The sequence below is a fragment of the Macaca fascicularis genome, chromosome 2 (assembly GCF_037993035.2).
Source record: "Macaca fascicularis isolate 582-1 chromosome 2, T2T-MFA8v1.1".
In the NCBI taxonomy this organism is placed as follows: domain Eukaryota; kingdom Metazoa; phylum Chordata; class Mammalia; order Primates; family Cercopithecidae; genus Macaca; species Macaca fascicularis.
In genome coordinates, this window is record NC_088376.1 from 27300890 (window position 1) to 27319152 (window position 18263).

Below are 18263 nucleotides of genomic sequence, written 5' to 3' on the forward strand. Positions count from 1 at the left end.
TCTTTGTAATGCTTGAAGAGGCAGGTTGAGTTTATCTTACAGAAGATTAAACAACAGACATACGGAGATATTAAGATAGCCAGTTATATGGTTGGGGGTTAACTCGTTAATTTGTGAAGAAAGAGAAAGGTCATGACATTCAATTTTCATTGATGTGAGAAGCTGCTGAAACCACTATTTCAGAGAAATGGATTAAGGCAGTTGTGCATAAGGAATAGTGTTCTGATTGTGTAAGATATTTTTATTATTGTTTTTACTGGGTAAAATCTTATGTGCTATAGGTAGCAAGATGATTAGAGATGATGTCAAGGAAAGACCTATGAGGAAAAAAAGGCATTTAAAAAACTATTTGAAATGGAAGGTTATTTTCTTTTTTCCCTGTAGTTCTGAAAAAGAAGCTATGTTTCTGTGAAATGTAGTTGGTGACAAATGGGAGGCATTGATAGTGAAAAACACACAAAAAAACAAAAAGGAGGGAGAACACAAAGTTTATCAAAGTTTATTATCTTAATACCATTTTGTCAGTAAGAGAAATGTTTAAAAAGGGAAACATTTGGGAAACACATTGGTGGAATGTGTTCTGTTTAGGTTTTAAACAGACATGGAAATACAGTGTCTTGGAGTGGAAGGAATTTCAGTTCAGTCAGAAGAGAAATGCTAGAGGCACCTGTCTGTTGGAATGCATTTAAGAGGTAACTGAATTTGTGTTAGATAAATTTTTCACATTTCAATTCAGGGAAGTATGATTTAATAATCTACTCAGGAAAACCCCTGGACCTCTAATGGATTTAGGCTATTTTAAATCATATATTATTCTAGTACTCCTACAGTGTGACTTCTTCCAGTAATATTCCATCTTGAGGGAATCTCAAGGGAAGGAACATGGGATTTGAAGCCAAACATTATTGGAGTTAAAGCCAAGCTTGAGTAATTGCTTAACCTCTCTTAGCCTGAATTTCCTCATAGATAAAATGGATAATTATAGCATCCACATAGGATTTGGATCCTACATGGTATCTTCTCAAATAATGATGATTACAGAATAGATATTATTGAGAATGTGAATGTACTATTAGTTTCAGCATCTCCATTATTCCCAGTATGAAAAATACAGCATTTAACTGTTTTCTCTTTTAATGGAATGATGGCATCTTTTTTCTGTTCTGTATCTCATACCTGAGTGTTACTGCAAGCAAACAAACAAAAATGATCCATGTTAAACAGCAGTGGGAGTGCATGGTAAGGTAGCAGTCCCTGTAATTTGTTAAAAGATCCATAAAATGCAATCAGCAACCATCTAAGTGATTCTTTTGTTTTTAATGAGAAAGCTTGTCTCTAGTAGAGTGTTTCTCTTTCTCACACTCTGGCTGAAAATTTGCTCTTAAAATGAAAATTTGCTTTTAAAATAAAAACCAGCCAAGCAAAGTAAAAGGTACGATTTTCATGAACAAAAGAAAGTGTACCTGTGATATATTTGGTTTTAGCTTTAAGACAAAAATCTCACTTTCTGTTAAAATATCTTGATGTATTATGGACACAGTGGTCCTCAAATTTATATCTGAATCAAATGTCTGAATTTGCTAATCTCTTCACTGTTTCCTAAGTATTGTCTTCTGTTCTGCTGAAATAATAAATGGGTAAATAGTCATATGTGAGATACTCACATCTTTGATATGCCAACACCTTCTGTCTTAGAGGCATATTGTGCCAGATGGAATGTTTTATAAACCCTATAACAGACAAATTACATTAGATACCCTGGCTAGCACAGTGACACACAGCACCTTGATATAACTCAATTTCATGTTTACCTACATCTCAACCATTGCATTTTAAATCAGCAATAGGATAGTGTAAACTATTATGTCTGAAATGTCTGAATACAATTATAAATCTGTCCACTATGTTTGTAAAAAAAATTCAGCATCTGTTAATTATCTTCATAGCACTATTTACCCTAATTGTCAAGCCGTACAATAGCAAAGCAAGATTACTTTATAAAAATAAATTCCTATTAAAAGACAGCATCCCTTTTTATGGGTGTTCCAAAGATTATGAGAGGAAATAATTAAAACATATTTAAATCATTGTTTTGATATTACAGTTAAGTAAATGAATTAGTGCAGGGATTTTTAAAAGGAATGTTTAAAAATAAGTACCTTGAACATTGAATAAAAGGTTAATAACTTTCACTATAAACTATTATGGCTTTTTTATTCTTAAAGACAAAATGTGTTTATTTTTAACATGTGAATGGGGAAAGTAACTGTACTCGGGAGAAAACAGAAACTAAATAGACAGATAAATAATGCGTAGGTTGGTGGATGACTAGATAGATGGGTGGGTAGATGGATGGATGGATGAATAGATAACACTGCAAAGTCAAAAATTGTATTTATTTTTCCAGTTAGAATAATAAAACATTCTTGTATAGCGTGAGCGCTTAATATAAATAAGCACTTCCAGTTTATTTTTATTCATTTATTTTTATAATGATTTTATTATTTTAAGTTCCAGGGGCCATGTGCAGGATGTGCAGGTTCGTTACGTAGGTAAACGTGTGCCATGGTGGTTTGCTGCACCTACCAACCCATCACCTAGGTATTAAACCTAGCATGCATTAGCTCTTTTCCCTATACGCACTTCTAGTTTAAAAGTTTTACTGAAGATGTTGTTTTAGAGAAGAATTAACATCAGAAGTGGCCAACAGTTAAAATATTTTTAAAAATGATTTACTATACAATGGAATTTTGTCCATCCCCGACCATCACAAAGGCCTTTGTATCCACTATTGCCCAATCAATTAATTTCCAGGACACATCTCTGGAGGTCTGAATGGAAACACCAAGGATTCACAACATGCCCTTCTTACCTCCTGTGAAAGGGAACTTCTATATGAATATGTTTCCATTCCCAAAACAGGGCGATAATTATTATTCTTCATGATGTAGCTTGCCTTTACAGTCTAGTTTATTATGCAATTTAGTAGAAACCAAGAAAAGCTTAGGAAATGCCTCATGAACTTGTGGATTAAAATCATTGTCTTGATTGTACACTCCTTAATCTCATGAAGGAGACAATGAAATTTATAGCAGCATGACTAAGTGCAGAAATGGACAACCTTTTCTTTCCAATTGGTGCACTAAAATACAATTTCAGTACGCTGGTAATGGTGAGCTAATTAAAACATAAAGCACTAGTAAACTATGCAAATAAGAAATGGAATAAATTATAATCAAATTTCTAAAATCTGTCTTTTAAAAAATGGTTATTCAGTAAATGTATAATTAAAAATATGTGATTAAAAATGTACTGTACAAACAAATCTGGCCAATAATTTAGCGAAGTGTCTTTTTTAAAGTAACTCAATAAATTACAACTTTTTTTTGCTGAATTAGCTCTTTGAGAAAGAAAAAATATATATGATTAATTTTAACTTCAGTTATCCTAATTTAGTATGACTACCATTTATAATATAAAAGCTGATCTAATTAGATAGATAATGAATCTGTTTTTAAAATGTTTCTTTTTATTATATTAACATAAATAGTTTTTAGACACTACTAAAACAGGAAAAAATCTATAAACTCAACAGCCTAACATAATCATCTGCAGCATTTATTTTTATTTTTTGTCTTTTTTTCTATTCACCTTAAGAAAATGTCACACAGTCAGCCAGTTTATTCACATTTTTCTTATTTTCTGTTCTATAGTCAGCATGTTGAGTTTATTCTTCTTTGTAATACTCAATTTTAATGGCTGCAGAATATTTCATTTGATTCTGGGAGGCATAGAGCCAGATGACAGAATAGAAGCCTAAACTGCTCATCCTCCCCACAGGAACACCTATTTTTAACAACTATCTGCACATGGAAAAGCACAATCACAAGAATCAAAACTCAAGTGAACAGTCACAACACATCTTAATACTGAAAGAGGCATTGAAAATGGTCAGAGAGACAGCCTTGAATCTATACCATCACCTCTCCCCATCTTCCCACCCCTGCAGCAGCCACGTGGCATGAAGAATCTGTGCACTTGTGGGAGGGAGAGCACAGAAAGGGAAATTTTACATTGAACTTAGTGTTGCCTTGTCATAGTGTAGGGCAAAGCCAAGCTGGGCTCAGTCAGTGCCCACTCATGGAGGGGGCATTTGTACAAGACTTGGCTAGAGGGGAATCACCCATCTCAGCAGTTGAAACTTGAATTTCTAGCAAGCCTTGCTACCACAGACCAAAGTGCTCTGGTGTTCTAGGTAAACTTGAAAGGCAGTCTACGACATAAGGACTACAATTCCTAGGCAACTCCTCGTGCTGGACTGGACTCAGATCCAGAAGGCTAGGTTGGCACATGGCCTAAGGAGACACTAGCTGAGGTGACTAAGGGAGTGCTTATGACACTCCTCCCACAGGAGTGCACCCTGCACCAATGAAAGTTACTGCTTCCTTCTGCTTAAGGAAAGGAGAGCAATGGATAAAGAAGACCTTCTCTTGCATCTTGGATACCAGCTCAGCCACAGTAGACAGGGCACCAGGCAGAGTCATGAAGCTCTCATTTCAGGCCCTAGCTCATGGACCACATTTCTAGACACACCCTGGGCCAAAAAGGAGCCAGTTGCCTTGCAGTGAAGGGCCTAGTCCTCCAGGATTCATCACCTGCTGACTATAGAGCCCACTGAATAACCAGCAGTGATACCAAGATAGTAATCCATGGGCCTTGGGCTTTGGAATAGGTTGACTACAGGTGTGACCCAGCACATTGCCAGTTATAGCAGCTAGAGTGAAAGACTCCATCTTCTTAAGAAAAGCAGAAGGAAATGTGAAGGGAACTTTGTCTTGCAAGTTAGATAACAGCTCAACCACAATGGGGTAGAGAAACAAGTAGGCCCTTTGGGTCACCAAGTCCAGGCCTAGGCTCTTGGACAGCATTTTTGGACCTTCTCTGGGCCGGAGTGGGGCCTGATGCTCTGGAGGATTAGTCCCAGCCCTTGCAGAATTCACCACAAGCTGACTGAAGAGCTCTTGGCCTTTATGTAAACATTGGCAGTGGCCTGGCAGAACCCCTTTGGACCAGTGGTGGTAGTGTCCGAGGCTCCTCTGCCTCTGGAAAGGGGAGGGAAGAGTAGGTAGGACTTTGTATTGTGGTTTGAATGCCAGCTTAGCCAGAGTAGAATAGAATATAAGGCAAATTTCTAAGGTTTTTTACTTTAATGCCCGGCACACAGACAGCCTCTTTGGACCTACCTGGGTCCTAGGGTAACTCATCACCCTAAAGGGAAGGACACAAACTTGGCTGGCTTCACCATCTGATGATCGTAGAGCTCTAGGGCCTTGAGTGAACATAGAGGGTAGCCAGGTAGTGGTTACAGTGGGGCTTGGGCAAGCCCCAGTGCAGTGCTGTCTTCAAGGCTGGCCTAGTGTGGTCCCTGTGGTGGTGGCCTTAGGGGTGCTTGCATCACCACATCCCCATTTTCAGGCTGTTCAGCAAGATAGAGAGACTTCACTTGTTTGGGAGAAAGTAAGGGAAACAACAAAACTTTCCGCCTGGTAAACCAGAGAATTACTCCAGATCTTATTCAAAACCCCCAAAGGGATACATCTGTAAGTCTTCAGAAACAACAGCATTATTGGGCTTTGGGCCCAAGTCGATTTGAATACCTAGAAAGTCTTCTCAAGAAGGATGAGCACAAACAAACCCAGACTGTGAAGACTACAAAAAATATGTAACTCTTCACTGCCCAGACACTGTCAAACATCCACAAGCATCAAGACATCCAGAAAAACATGACATCACCAAACAAATGAAATAAGATACCAGGGACCAATCCTGGAGAAACAGATATGTGATGTTTCACATGAAGAATTCAAAACAGCTGTTTTGAGGAAACAAAGAAATCCAGGATAGCACAGAGAAGAAATTCAGAATTTGATCAGATAAATTTAACAAAAATATTGAGATAATTAAAAAGAATCAAGCAGAAATTCTAGAGTTGAAAAATGCAATTGACATCCTGAAAAATGCATCAGAGTCTCAGTAGCAGAATTAATCAGACAAAAGAAAGATTCATGAGTTTAAGTCTATTTGAAAATACACAGTCAGATAGACAAATGAAAAGAATAAAAAGTATAAAACATGCCTATGAGATTTAGAACATAGCATCAAAAGGGCAAATTAAGGGTTATTGGCCTTAAAGAGAAGGTAAAGAAAGAGATAAGGGTAGAAAGTTTATTCAAAGGGATAATATCAGAGAAGTTCCTAATCCTAGAGAAAGATACCACCATTCAAGTGCAAGAAGGTTATAGAACACCAAGCAGATTTATTCCAAAGAAGAATACTTCAAGGCATCTAATAATCAAACTTTCAAAGGTCTAGGATAAAGAAAGGACCCTAAAAACAAGAAGATAAAAGAAACAAATAACATAAAATGGTGCTCCAATACATCCCGCAGTAGACTTTTCAGTGGAAACATTACAGGCCAGGAGAGGGTGGTGTGACATGTGCTGAAGGAAAAAACAAAAACAAAAAAAAAACAAAACAAAAACTTTTACCCTAGAGTAGTATATCTGATGAAAATATTCTTCAAGCATGAAGGAGAAATAAAGACCTTCCCAGATAAACAAAAACTAAGGGATTTCATCAACACTCAACCTGTCCTGCAAGAAATGCTAAAGGCAGGTCTTTAATGAGCAAGAAGAAATTATCTGAAGGTATAAAACTTCCTGGTGATAGTAAGCACACATAAAAACTCAGAATATTACCAAAAGCAACGGCAGCAAAAGCCAAAATTGACAAATGGGATCTCATTAAACTAAAGAGCTTCTGCACAGCAAAAGAAACTACCATCAGAGTGAACAGGCAACGTACAGAATGGGAGAAAACTTTTGCAATCTACTCATCTGACAAAGGGCTAATATCCAGAACCTACAAAGAACTCAAACAAATTTACAAGAAAAAAACAAACGACCCCATCAAAAAGTGGGCAAAGGATATGAACAGACATTTCTCAAAAGAAGACATTCATACAGCCAACAGACACATGAAAAAATGCTCATCATCACTGGCCATCAGAGAAACGCAAATCAAAACCACAATGAGATACCATCTCACACCAGTTAGAATGGCGATCTTTAAAAAGTCAGGAAACAACAGGTGCTGGAGAGGATGTGGAGAAATAGGAACACTTTTACACTGTTGGTGGGATTGTAAACTAGTTCAACCATTATGGAAAACAGTATGGCAATTCCTCAAGGATCTAGAACTAGATGTACCATATGACCCAGCCATCCCATTACTGGGTATATACCCAAAGGATTATAAATTATGCTGCTATAAAGACACATGCACACGTATGTTTATTGCAGCACTATTCACAATAGCAAAGACTTGGAATCAACCCAAATGTCCATCAGTGACAGATTGGATTAAGAAAATGTGGCACATATACACCATGGAATACTATGCAGCCATAAAAAAGGATGAGTTTGAGTCCTTTGTAGGGACTTGGATGCAGCTGGAATCCATCATTCTTAGCAAACTATCACAAGAACAGAAAACCAAACACCGCATGTTCTCACTCATAGGTGGGAACTGAACAATGAGATCACTCGGACTCAGGAAGGGGAACATCACACACCGGGGCCTATCATGGGGAGGGGGGAGGGGGGAAGGATTGCATTGGGAGTTATACCTGATGTAAATGACGAGTTGATGGGTGCAGCAGAGCAACATGGCACAAGTATACATATGTAACAAACCTGCACGTTATGCACATGTACCCTACAACTTAAAGTATAATAATAATAAATAAATTTAAAAAAAAAACCTCAGAATATTATAACACTGTAATTGTGGTGTGTGAACTACTCTTAAGTAGAAAGATGAACTGATTAACCAACCCAAAGGAATAACTACAACAAATTTTAAGACATAGACAATACAATAAGATATAAAAATAAACAACAAAAATTTTAAAAGTGGGAGGATGAAGTTAAAATGTGGAGTTTTTATTAGTTTACTTTTTGCATTCCTGTTTGTTTATGCAATCAGTTTTAAGTTGTTGTCTACAGTTTAAAATACTGAGTTATAAGATATATTTGCAAGCTCCATGGTAACCTTAAACCAAAAAAAAAAACAATAGATACACAAAAATTAAAAAGCAAGAAACTAAATTATATCCCAAGAGAAAATCATCTTCACTAAAGGAAGACAGGAAGGAAGAAAAGAAGGAATGCCACAAAACAACCAGAAAACAAATAACAAAATGGCATGAGTAAGTCCCTACTTGTGAATAATAACACTAAATGAAAATAGATTAATTCTTGAATAAAAAGACATCCAATGGTGGAATAAATGAGAAAAACAAGATCCAATGATTTGTTGCCTTCAAGAAATACCCTTTACCTATGAAGATAAACAGACTGAAAATAAAGGGATGAAAGAAAATATTCCATGCCATTGGAAACCAAGAAAAAAAAGCAGGAATAGCTATACTTATATAAGACAAAATATATTTCAAGAAAAAAACTCTAAGAAAATACAAAAAAGGTCATTGAATATAAAGGGGTCAATCCAACAACAATATATAATGATTGTAAATATATTAAGATATGCACCCAACACTGGAGCACTCAGACATATAAAACCAATATTATTAGAGCTAAAGAAAGAGATAGACCTTAACACAATGGTAAGTGGAGACTTCAACACCCACTTTCAGCATTGAACAGATGTCCAAGATAGAAAATCAACAAAGAAATATCGGACTTAATCTGTACTATAGACCATATGGACCTACTAAATATTTACAGAACATTTTATCTGAAGGCTGCATAACACACATTATTTTCCTCAGCATATTGATTATTCTCAAGGATAGACAATAAGTTAGGTCACAAAATCAGTCTTAAATATTTTTAATGAAATAATATCAAGCATCTTCTTTCATCACAATTAAATAAAACTAGATATCAACAAGAAGAGGAATTTAGAAAACTATAGAAACACGTGGAAATTAAACAATATGTTCCTGAATGACCATGGGATAATGAGAAAATTAAGAAGAAAATTGAAAAATTATTTGAAACAAATGATAATGGAAACAACACACCAAAACCTATGGAATACAGTGAAAGCAATACAAAGAGGGAAATTTATAGCTATAAGAGTCTACATGGCGTAAACCCGGGAGGCGGAGCTTGCAGTGAGCCGAGATCGCGCCACTGCACTCCAGCCTGGGTGACAGAGCCAGACTCCGTCTCAAAAAAAAAAAAAAAAAAAAAAAAAAAAGAGTCTACATCAACAAAGAAGGAAAACTTCAAATAAGTAATCTATTTATGCATCTAAAGAACTAGAAAAGTAAGAGCAAACAAAATCCAACGTTAGTAGAAATAAAGATCAGGGCAGAATAAATAAATTTAAATTAAAAAACACAATACAAAAAATAAGCAAAAAAGAAAGTTGATTTTTTAAAAGATAAAATTGATGAAACTTTAGCCAGACTACTGAAGAAAGAAAGGGAGAAGACCTAAATAAATAAAATCAGATATGAAAAAGGAGACATTACAATGAATAGTGCAGAAATTCAAAGGAACATTAGTGGCTGCTATGAGCAACTGTATGCCAATGAATTGGAAAATCTACAGGAAATGAATTAATTCCTAGACACATACAATCTACAATTGAATATTGTAATATTGAACTATGAAGAAATTCACAAGCTGAACAGATCAATAACAAGTAATGAGATCAAAGCCATAATAAAAACTCTCACAGTAAACAAATGCCCAGGACTAAATGGCTTCACTGCTGAATTTACATAAACATTTAGAGAACTAATACCAATCTTACTCAAACTACTCTGAAAATTGAGGAGGACAGAATATTCCAAACTCATCCTAGAAAGTCAGTATTATTCTGATACCAAAACCAGACAAAGAAATATAAAAAAAAAGAAAACTACTGGCCATTCTCTCTGATGAACATTGATGCAAAAATTCTCAACAAAATACTAGCAAATTAAATTCAACAGTAGATTAAAAAGATCTTTCATTATGACCAAGTGGGATTTATCTCAGAGATGCAAGGATGGCTCAACATATGCAAATCAATCAATGTGTTACATCATATCAACAGAATGAAGAAAAAAACTATGATTACTTCAATTGATGTGGAAAAAGCATTTGATAAGATTCAACATTCTTTCATAATAAAAATCCTCACAAAACAAGGTATAGAAGGAACTTACCTCAACATAATAAAAGCCATATATAACAGACTCACAGCTAGTATACCGAATGGGGAAAAACTGAAAGCCTTTCCTCCAAGATCTGGAACACGACAAGGATACCCATTGTCACTACTGTTATACAATATAGTACTGGAAGTCCTAATTAGAGCAATCAGACAACAGAAAGAAATAAAAGGCAACCACATGGGAAGAGACATCAAATTATCTTTTTATTACAGATGATATATTATATTTTGAATGGATATCAAATTATGTTTTTTTGCAGATGATGTATTATATTTGGAAAACCTAAAGACTTCACCCAAACAACTGAACAACTATTAGAATTGATACACAAACTTAGTTAATTTACAGGATACAATATTAAGGTACAAAAATCAGTAGTATTTCTATATGCCAAAAGTGAACAATCTAAAAAGAATACAGAAAAGCAATCCCATTTGTAATAGCCACAAATAAAATTAAATACCTAGAAATTAACTTAACCAAAGAAGGGAAAGCTCTCCACAATGAAAACTGTAACACGTTAATGAAATAAATTGAAGGGGTCACCACAAAATGGAAAAGCTATTTCATGTTCACATAATGGAAGAATCAATGGTATTAAAATGTTCATACCATGCAAAGCAATCAACAGATTCAATGCAATCACTATAAAAATAACAATGACATTCTTTACAGAAATAGAAAAAAAAAAAAATCCTAAAAGTAATATGGAAGCACAAAAGACTCAGAATAGCCAAAGCTATCCTGAACAAAAAGAACAAAATAGGAAGAATAACATTACCTGACTTCAAAATATATGGCAGAGCTGTAGTAACCAACACAGCATAGTACTAGCATAAAAACAGACACACAGACCAACGGAACAGAATAGAGAACCCGGAAACAAATCCACACATGCACAGTGAACTCGTTTTTGACGAAGGTGCCAAGAATATACATTGAGGAAAGGACTATCTTTTCAACAATTGGTGCTGGGAAAACTGGATATTCAGATGCAGAAGAATAAAACCAGACATCTATCTCTTGGCATATACAAAACTCCAGTCAAAATGGATTAAAGCCTTAAATCTAAGACATCAACCTATTAAAACTACTAAACAAAACATTGGGGAAACTCCAGGACATCAATCTGGGCAAAGATTTCCTGAACAATAATTATCACACAAGCAGGGGCAATCAAAGCAAAAATGGACAGGTGGAATCACATCAGGTTAAAAATCTTCCATCCAGCAAAGGAACAATTAACAAAGTGAAGAGACAAACTACAAAATGGGAGAAAATATTCACAAACTACCCATTTGACAAAGGATTAATAACCAGAATATATAAGGATCTCAAACAACTTTATATAAATAAATAATAATCCAGTTTAAAAATGGGGAAGAGATTTGAACAGACATTTCTCAAAAGAAGACCAACAAATTGCCAACAGATGTATGAAATGGTGATCAGCATTACTGATCATCAGAGAAATGCAAATCAAAACTACAATGAGATATGATCTCACCCAAGTTAAAATGGCTTATATCCAAAAGACGGGCAATAAAAAATGCTAGAGAGGATATGAAGACAAGGAAACCCTTGTAGATCATTGGTGGGAATGTATATTAGCACAGCCACTATGGAGAACAGTTAGGAGGTTCCTCAGAAAAGCAAAAATAGAGCTACTATGTGATTCAGCAATCCCACTGCTGAGTATATACCTAAAAGAAATCAGTATATAAAGGGGATAGCTGCACACTTTTTTTTTCCCAGCACTATTCAAAATAGCAAAGATTTGGAAGCAAACTAAGTGTTCATCAACAGATTAATGAATAAAGAAAATGTGATACATATACACAATGGAATACTCTTCAGCCCTAAAGAATGAGATCCTGTCATTTGCAACAACATGGATGGAAATGGAGGTCATTATGTTACACGAAATGGGCCAGGCACAGAAAAAAAAAATACTATGTTCTCACTTACTTGTGGGATGTAAAAATAAAAACAATCAAACTCATGTAGATAGAGAATAGAAGGATTGTTACTGGAGCCTACGAAGGGGAGTAGGATGGTGAGAGAGGTAGGGATGCTTAGTGCATAAAAAGAAAAAAATAGTTAGAAGTAACAAGTAATATGAGTATTTGATAGCACAGCAGACTGACTATAGTCAAAGTAATTTAAATGGACATTTTGAAATAACTAAAATAGTACAATTAGATTGTAATATCAAAGATAAATGAGGGGATGGACACTCCATTATTTTATGATGCAATTGTTCCATGTTGCATTTCTGTATCAAAATATTTCATGTACCCCATAAATATATACACTTACTATGTGCCCACAAAAATTAAAACTTAAAAAAAAAACCTTAAAGTTTATTCTGTGCTGTATTCTTTTAAAAAATATTTCACCTGTGGTTTTAAGCCATTCCTTTGTTATTGGACATGGCCATTTTCTTATCTGTTGGGAGATAAGAAAACTGCTCTGTTGTAATTTGAATAGAATTACCATTTTTTGAATGGTTTGTAAGAAGTAGAATTTCTAGCTCAGAGTGCATAAACTTGGAATTTTTCTTAGTTTTCTGTTATGCTTATTTCTTATTAGACCTTGAACAAAAGATACTTAGTCTACACTTTTAAAATGCATGTGAATAAACTTTATTGTCAAGGTGTTCTTTCCGTTATTGAAATGTTTCCAACTAAGCTTGTGAAAGCTATGGATTCAAAGGAACTAAGTTGGACTCCATGAACTTCCTCTTCCTTACTTTGTGGCCTGCAGCAAACTGCTTAATTTTTCTTGGCTTTGATTTTTCCAAGTATACAAAAATACAGTATTCGTATCTACCTTTTGAGACTTTTGAATATTAAAGAAGAAAATACATGAAAAGTACTTTGTATAGTGACTGGCAAATTGCCTCAGTAGTGTTAGTCATTCCTCAAAAACTGACATTGATATTGATCATTATATCTCCTTACTCCCTCAAAAAATTTCATTAAATTTCATATTTTTAAAAATCTTCAAAAACACATTAATTTAAAATTAATGGTACTCAGCTAAAATGTGCTAAGAGGTCTTAAATGGACTGGACATTTCCCTCCTCGAATTGGTCAATAGTTTGGGCTTCTTACAAACTCTCTGGGGCAGTTCTCTGTATGATTGATTGAACTGGCCAGGTAGTCAATCTGAATTGACTCTTAAAAGAGTATTTATCAAATAGATGTGCATCTGAGTGGCGTCTATGGCTGTAGGCATTCACATCTTACATTCCCACATTGACATGAGGATGTAATATGCTCCTCTCAAGCTTTAATTTGGCAAGAAATCTCTGCCTCTTAAAGAAAGGATGTGACAGCTGTCTGAGGAGGCATGCAATATAAGGGAGGAATTATACAGTTGCAAAGACATGACTCTGCTCTGTCATTACCATCATCATCATTTAATATTTATCAGGGCGGCCACACTGTGCTGGGTGCTTTCCAGGCTGCAGGCATCACTATGCCACAGAAGAGAGAACCAGATGAAAGATGAAACTAACACCCAGGCGCCATCAAATGGACATGCAATATTTACAAAGATGCTACTCATTTCCGAGGCTTGAGGTTATTCATGCTGGTGGGAAACTTCCCTGCCTGCAATAATGGGCCTTCAAAAGAAGTAAAGGTGAGGTTTGAGAATCTTTTTAAGCAATGACCTTGCTATTGCTTTAAAAGATAGATTGTTATTTTTAGAGTAGGCTCTCTCTCTCTTTCTTATTTTTCTCTGGAGGAGGAGTGGACAGTGTAAATGGATGTCTTATTTCTTAAGTATCATATTTAAAGTGCTAAATCACTGAGAACCATTCATTTCTGAGAGGTTACTATAGAGTAATAGCAAGTAGTCTCTACTGAAGTAAAGAGTTATGTTTTGATGTGAGCCACAATCAATCAACAATTTTAAATTTGATTGTATATTTTTGCTATAATAATGTATTAATGTTTTTATTGTAAAGCTAATAGGCATTCTTTGGAGAATTTATGAAAAGTACAAAAAATGTGTAAAGAATATAATAAAAGCTGCTTTCTTAAATTCAGCATATTTAACATTTACTGTACTGTATTTCTTTACAGTCATTTTTCCATTTAGAAAAGGTTTTTCTCTGGAGACTTCTAATTTTGCTTTCATCATTAAAATGTAGGTGATCTCTTTCTTCAACTTTAATATCTAATTAATAAAAAATTCTTTATGACAGATAACTAGAAATTATATTCCTAGGACAAAAAAAGCTCACCCGTGTTACATTTTGATGGATACCAACAAATTCTTGAAACACACACACGCGAAAATCCATTCCCAAAAGAAGTCTATGAGAATTGAATCTATTTATGCCCTTATAAGACCTGAATACTAAGTTGTTAACAAATTTTATTATGGTTAAGTGCGATATTTTATTGTTTTTCATAATTTTTGATTCCCTGATAATTAGTTAGTTCAAGAATTCTTTCTTGTGTTTATTGTCCATTTTAGATTCTTATTATGCAAATGTATTATTTATTTTATCACTTAAAATTTGACTTTCTGTTTTTCTCATCTATTCCAGCTCTTTGTACTTTCTAGTGTTAAAGCAAAAATTGCTTCTAAGTTAAACATGTAAGGACGACTTCATCTAAAACTATTGCAATAGCAGAAAGAAAGGTCAGAGCTCAGTCTGAAGTCAACTGTGCTAAATCAGAAGGTGGAGACTTTTCAAGCCCTGGAGATTGTGTACAACAAAGGTCATCTGTGTTTGATAATTAGCTTTAACCCTTAAAGAAGCAACTTGTCTCATATCTAAATAAATGAGAGGAGAAAGTTATACAACTTGAAACAAGGCACCGTCTTTTTCTCTGAAGTTAGGCTCCTATCCACCCATAGAAACTGAGGGATGGGAGCACTATCTCCCCTGATAATTATATTTTGAAAAGATGTTTCCAGGTCCTTGAGAAAGACATTTCCGGATTCTAAAACTGGCAAGAAGCTTTTAAAAAAAGATTTACATATATTTCTAAAGAACTTAAAAAAAGAATCTACAATTTACAAATTTTATACAGAAAATGCTCTGAGAAAAGGAAGACCAGGGCCTGGAGTCTGAAAGAAGTCTGTCTACAAGTTTAGTATAGCTGAGGGGAACATTAAGGCTATCTTGGTCATAGATTACTGTTTTCTTGACATATACATTGAAAATACATGTTTTCTCCAGATCTGCCACTTACATTTTAACTTTATTTATGTCCTTTTAAAAATGTATATGCTTTCAGAAGAATTTTAAGTTTGGTTAAGTTATTAAAGTTCCTGTAATTTGTGTTGGGTATAAAAGGCTCTCTCTATTTTGAAAACATACTGTCTTCTGTTTTCTAGCACATTAAAAATATATTTTCTCCAAATTTTGTAGCTAAATATCATAATACCATTTATTTAATAGTCCATTTCTTTTTCTCAAGGTGTAAATGCCAGCTCTAGTTTATACCATGCTGTATTTATAGAACTGTGGGCCTACTGTTAATCTCACTCCAGAAATCTATTTGTTTATAATTCATGGATTAGGAGTAGACAACTATGCAAAGAACAGAGAGTAGAGTACTGAGAAAACAGAAAATATAAAAGTCCCGAGATGGAAAGACTTCACATTTTTAAAATGAATAGGTGATTGGCATGACTAGAGTATGGTAAGTTAGGAGAAGGACAGTTCAAGGTGAAATTAAGAAGCCTGGGGTCAAGGAGGGAAGAACCAGGATGGCTAATTACATGCAGCCAGGAAGAGCTTCTCCCATCAAGAGACCAGAACGTTAAGAATACCATCGCACTCTGAGCATCTATTTAGAAGGAAGACATTGAGAGTGGACAGAGAGAGGACACAGACCCCAGGCTAAAGGGGAAGGAAGTTGGGAACCATGCACAAGGTTGCCAAGCACCAGGACTTGCTCCTGACCTCAAGTGGGTCCTGGGGAAGGTGTGAGTTAAATAGGCATGGAGTAGCTCACTCTCACCACAGACCTCCAGAATCCTACCTGCAGGAAACCCCGTAGCCTCCACGGACATTTGAGCTCTCAGGGAGAACAGTTTGGGGAGTCAGCAGGGACAGTACTCCAGCCTGCATAAAGCCCAGAGGGTCTGGCTTAGGAAAGTCTACAGTGGAGCACAGCCAGAGATACTCATCTCCCAAGGCTCACCATGCTCCTCTAGCTGGCTTTGGACTTTGACGACACTTGGATCTGAACAGAACAGGGCTATCCTGCCCATGGGATGTGGCCAGTCTGACTTGAGTGTCCCTCTCTATGTCAGTCTCCACCAGGGTTACTGCCTGGCCACACCCACTTGCAATGCAGCTTCAAATGCCTAACCAGGGCACATCACAGAAGTTACTGCCATAGCTCCTTTGGTGGCCGATCGTGCCTAACCACCAGAGAGCTCCTGCAGATGCGTCCCCACCAGCATGTACCCACCTGCAGCCTCCTCCCACAGCTTTGTCAGAGTGTACTTGCCTGCAGTCTCCCACCACTGCTTAGCTGGCATGCCCACGTAGACATTGCTGCTCCACCACCAGAGGCACTCATGTGTGTGCATGGACTTTGCTACAACCATTCTGCCCCTGTGGGTATGCGTGTGGGCAGGCCCCACTGCCACCACTCTGACAAAACACTTTTGCCAACATTACCCTATTAGAGTGTTTTTGCCAATGGATTGAGAACATGTTGGCCCCTCCATGCAGGAGGTGCTTAACCTTGAGGTACCAGAGAACAAAGCCGTGGGACTGGTCCTAGTGCCCCCAAAATAGGACATGCAGCCCTGGAGTGCTGAGCTGAGACTCGGTTCACTAAAATCATCTGGAAGTGAAACCGGTCAACTGCACTCAACTTATACCATAGTCAAACCCTCAAGAGCAGCAAATAACGTAAAAGCAAAATGGCCCAAAGAAAGGACAGCAACTTCAAAAATTATAGGAACATCAGGCCACAAAGATGAGAAAGAACCAGTGTCACAGCTCTGGCAATTCTAAAAGCCAGCATCTTCTTACCTTCAAATAACCACACTAGTTCCTCAGCAATGGTTCTTGGCCACACTGAAATGGGTAAAATGACAGACACAGGATTCAGAATGTAGATGGCAATGGAGATAATCAATATCAGGAAGAAAGATGAAACAAAATCCAAGGAATCTAAGGAATCAAGTAATACAATTCAAGAGCTAAAAGACAAAATAGCTATATCAGGAAAGAGCCAAAGTGATCTGATAAGGCTGAAAAATTCACTACAAGAATTTTGTAATATAATTGGAAGTATTAACAACAGAATAGACTAAGCTGAGGAAAGAATCTCAGAGCTTGAAGACTGATTCTTTGACTCAACACAGTAAGACAAAAATTAAAAAAAATAATAATTAAAAAAAAAACAAACTTCTAAGAAATATGGGATTATTTAAAGAAACCAAACCTATGACCAACTGTTGTCCTTGAAAGAGAGAGAAAGAACAAGCAACTTGGAAAACACATTTCAGGCTATTATCCATGAAAACATCCCCAACCTTGCTAGAGAGGTAAAAATCAAATTCAGAAAATTCAGAGAGCTCCTATAAAATACTATATGAGAAGACTATCCCCAAGGCACATTGTCATCAGATTCTCCAAGGTCAAAATGAAAGAAAAATTGTTAAAGGCAGCTAGAGAGAAGCAGCAGGTCACCTACGAAGGGAAGCCCATCAGGCTAACAGCAAACCTTTCAGCAGAAACCCCACAAGCCAGAAGAGATTGAGGGCCTATATTCATCATTCGTAAAGAAAAGCATTTCCAAACAAGAATTTCATTTCCAGCCAAACTAACCATCATTCACAATGGAGAAATAAGGTTCTTTTAAGTTAAAGCAAATGATAAGGAAATTGATTACCACTAGACCTGCCTTATAAGAGGCCCTCAAGGGAGTACAACAGATGGAAACAAAAGACTATTGCCAGCCACCAAAAAACACACTTCACTACATAGGCCATTGACACTATAGAGCAACTGCAGAATCAG

The 18263-nt window shown here is 36.0% G+C and overlaps 1 long non-coding RNA gene across 1 annotated transcript; it reads left to right on the forward strand.

The window, feature by feature from the left end:
- Window positions 1–13700: 13700 nt before the first annotated feature.
- LOC135969493 (uncharacterized) lies at window positions 13701–15571 on the forward strand. The gene is made up of 2 exons (XR_010584754.1): window positions 13701–13900; window positions 14817–15571. It is a non-coding gene; the product is annotated as an uncharacterized lncRNA (long non-coding RNA).
- Window positions 15572–18263: the final 2692 nt, after the last annotated feature.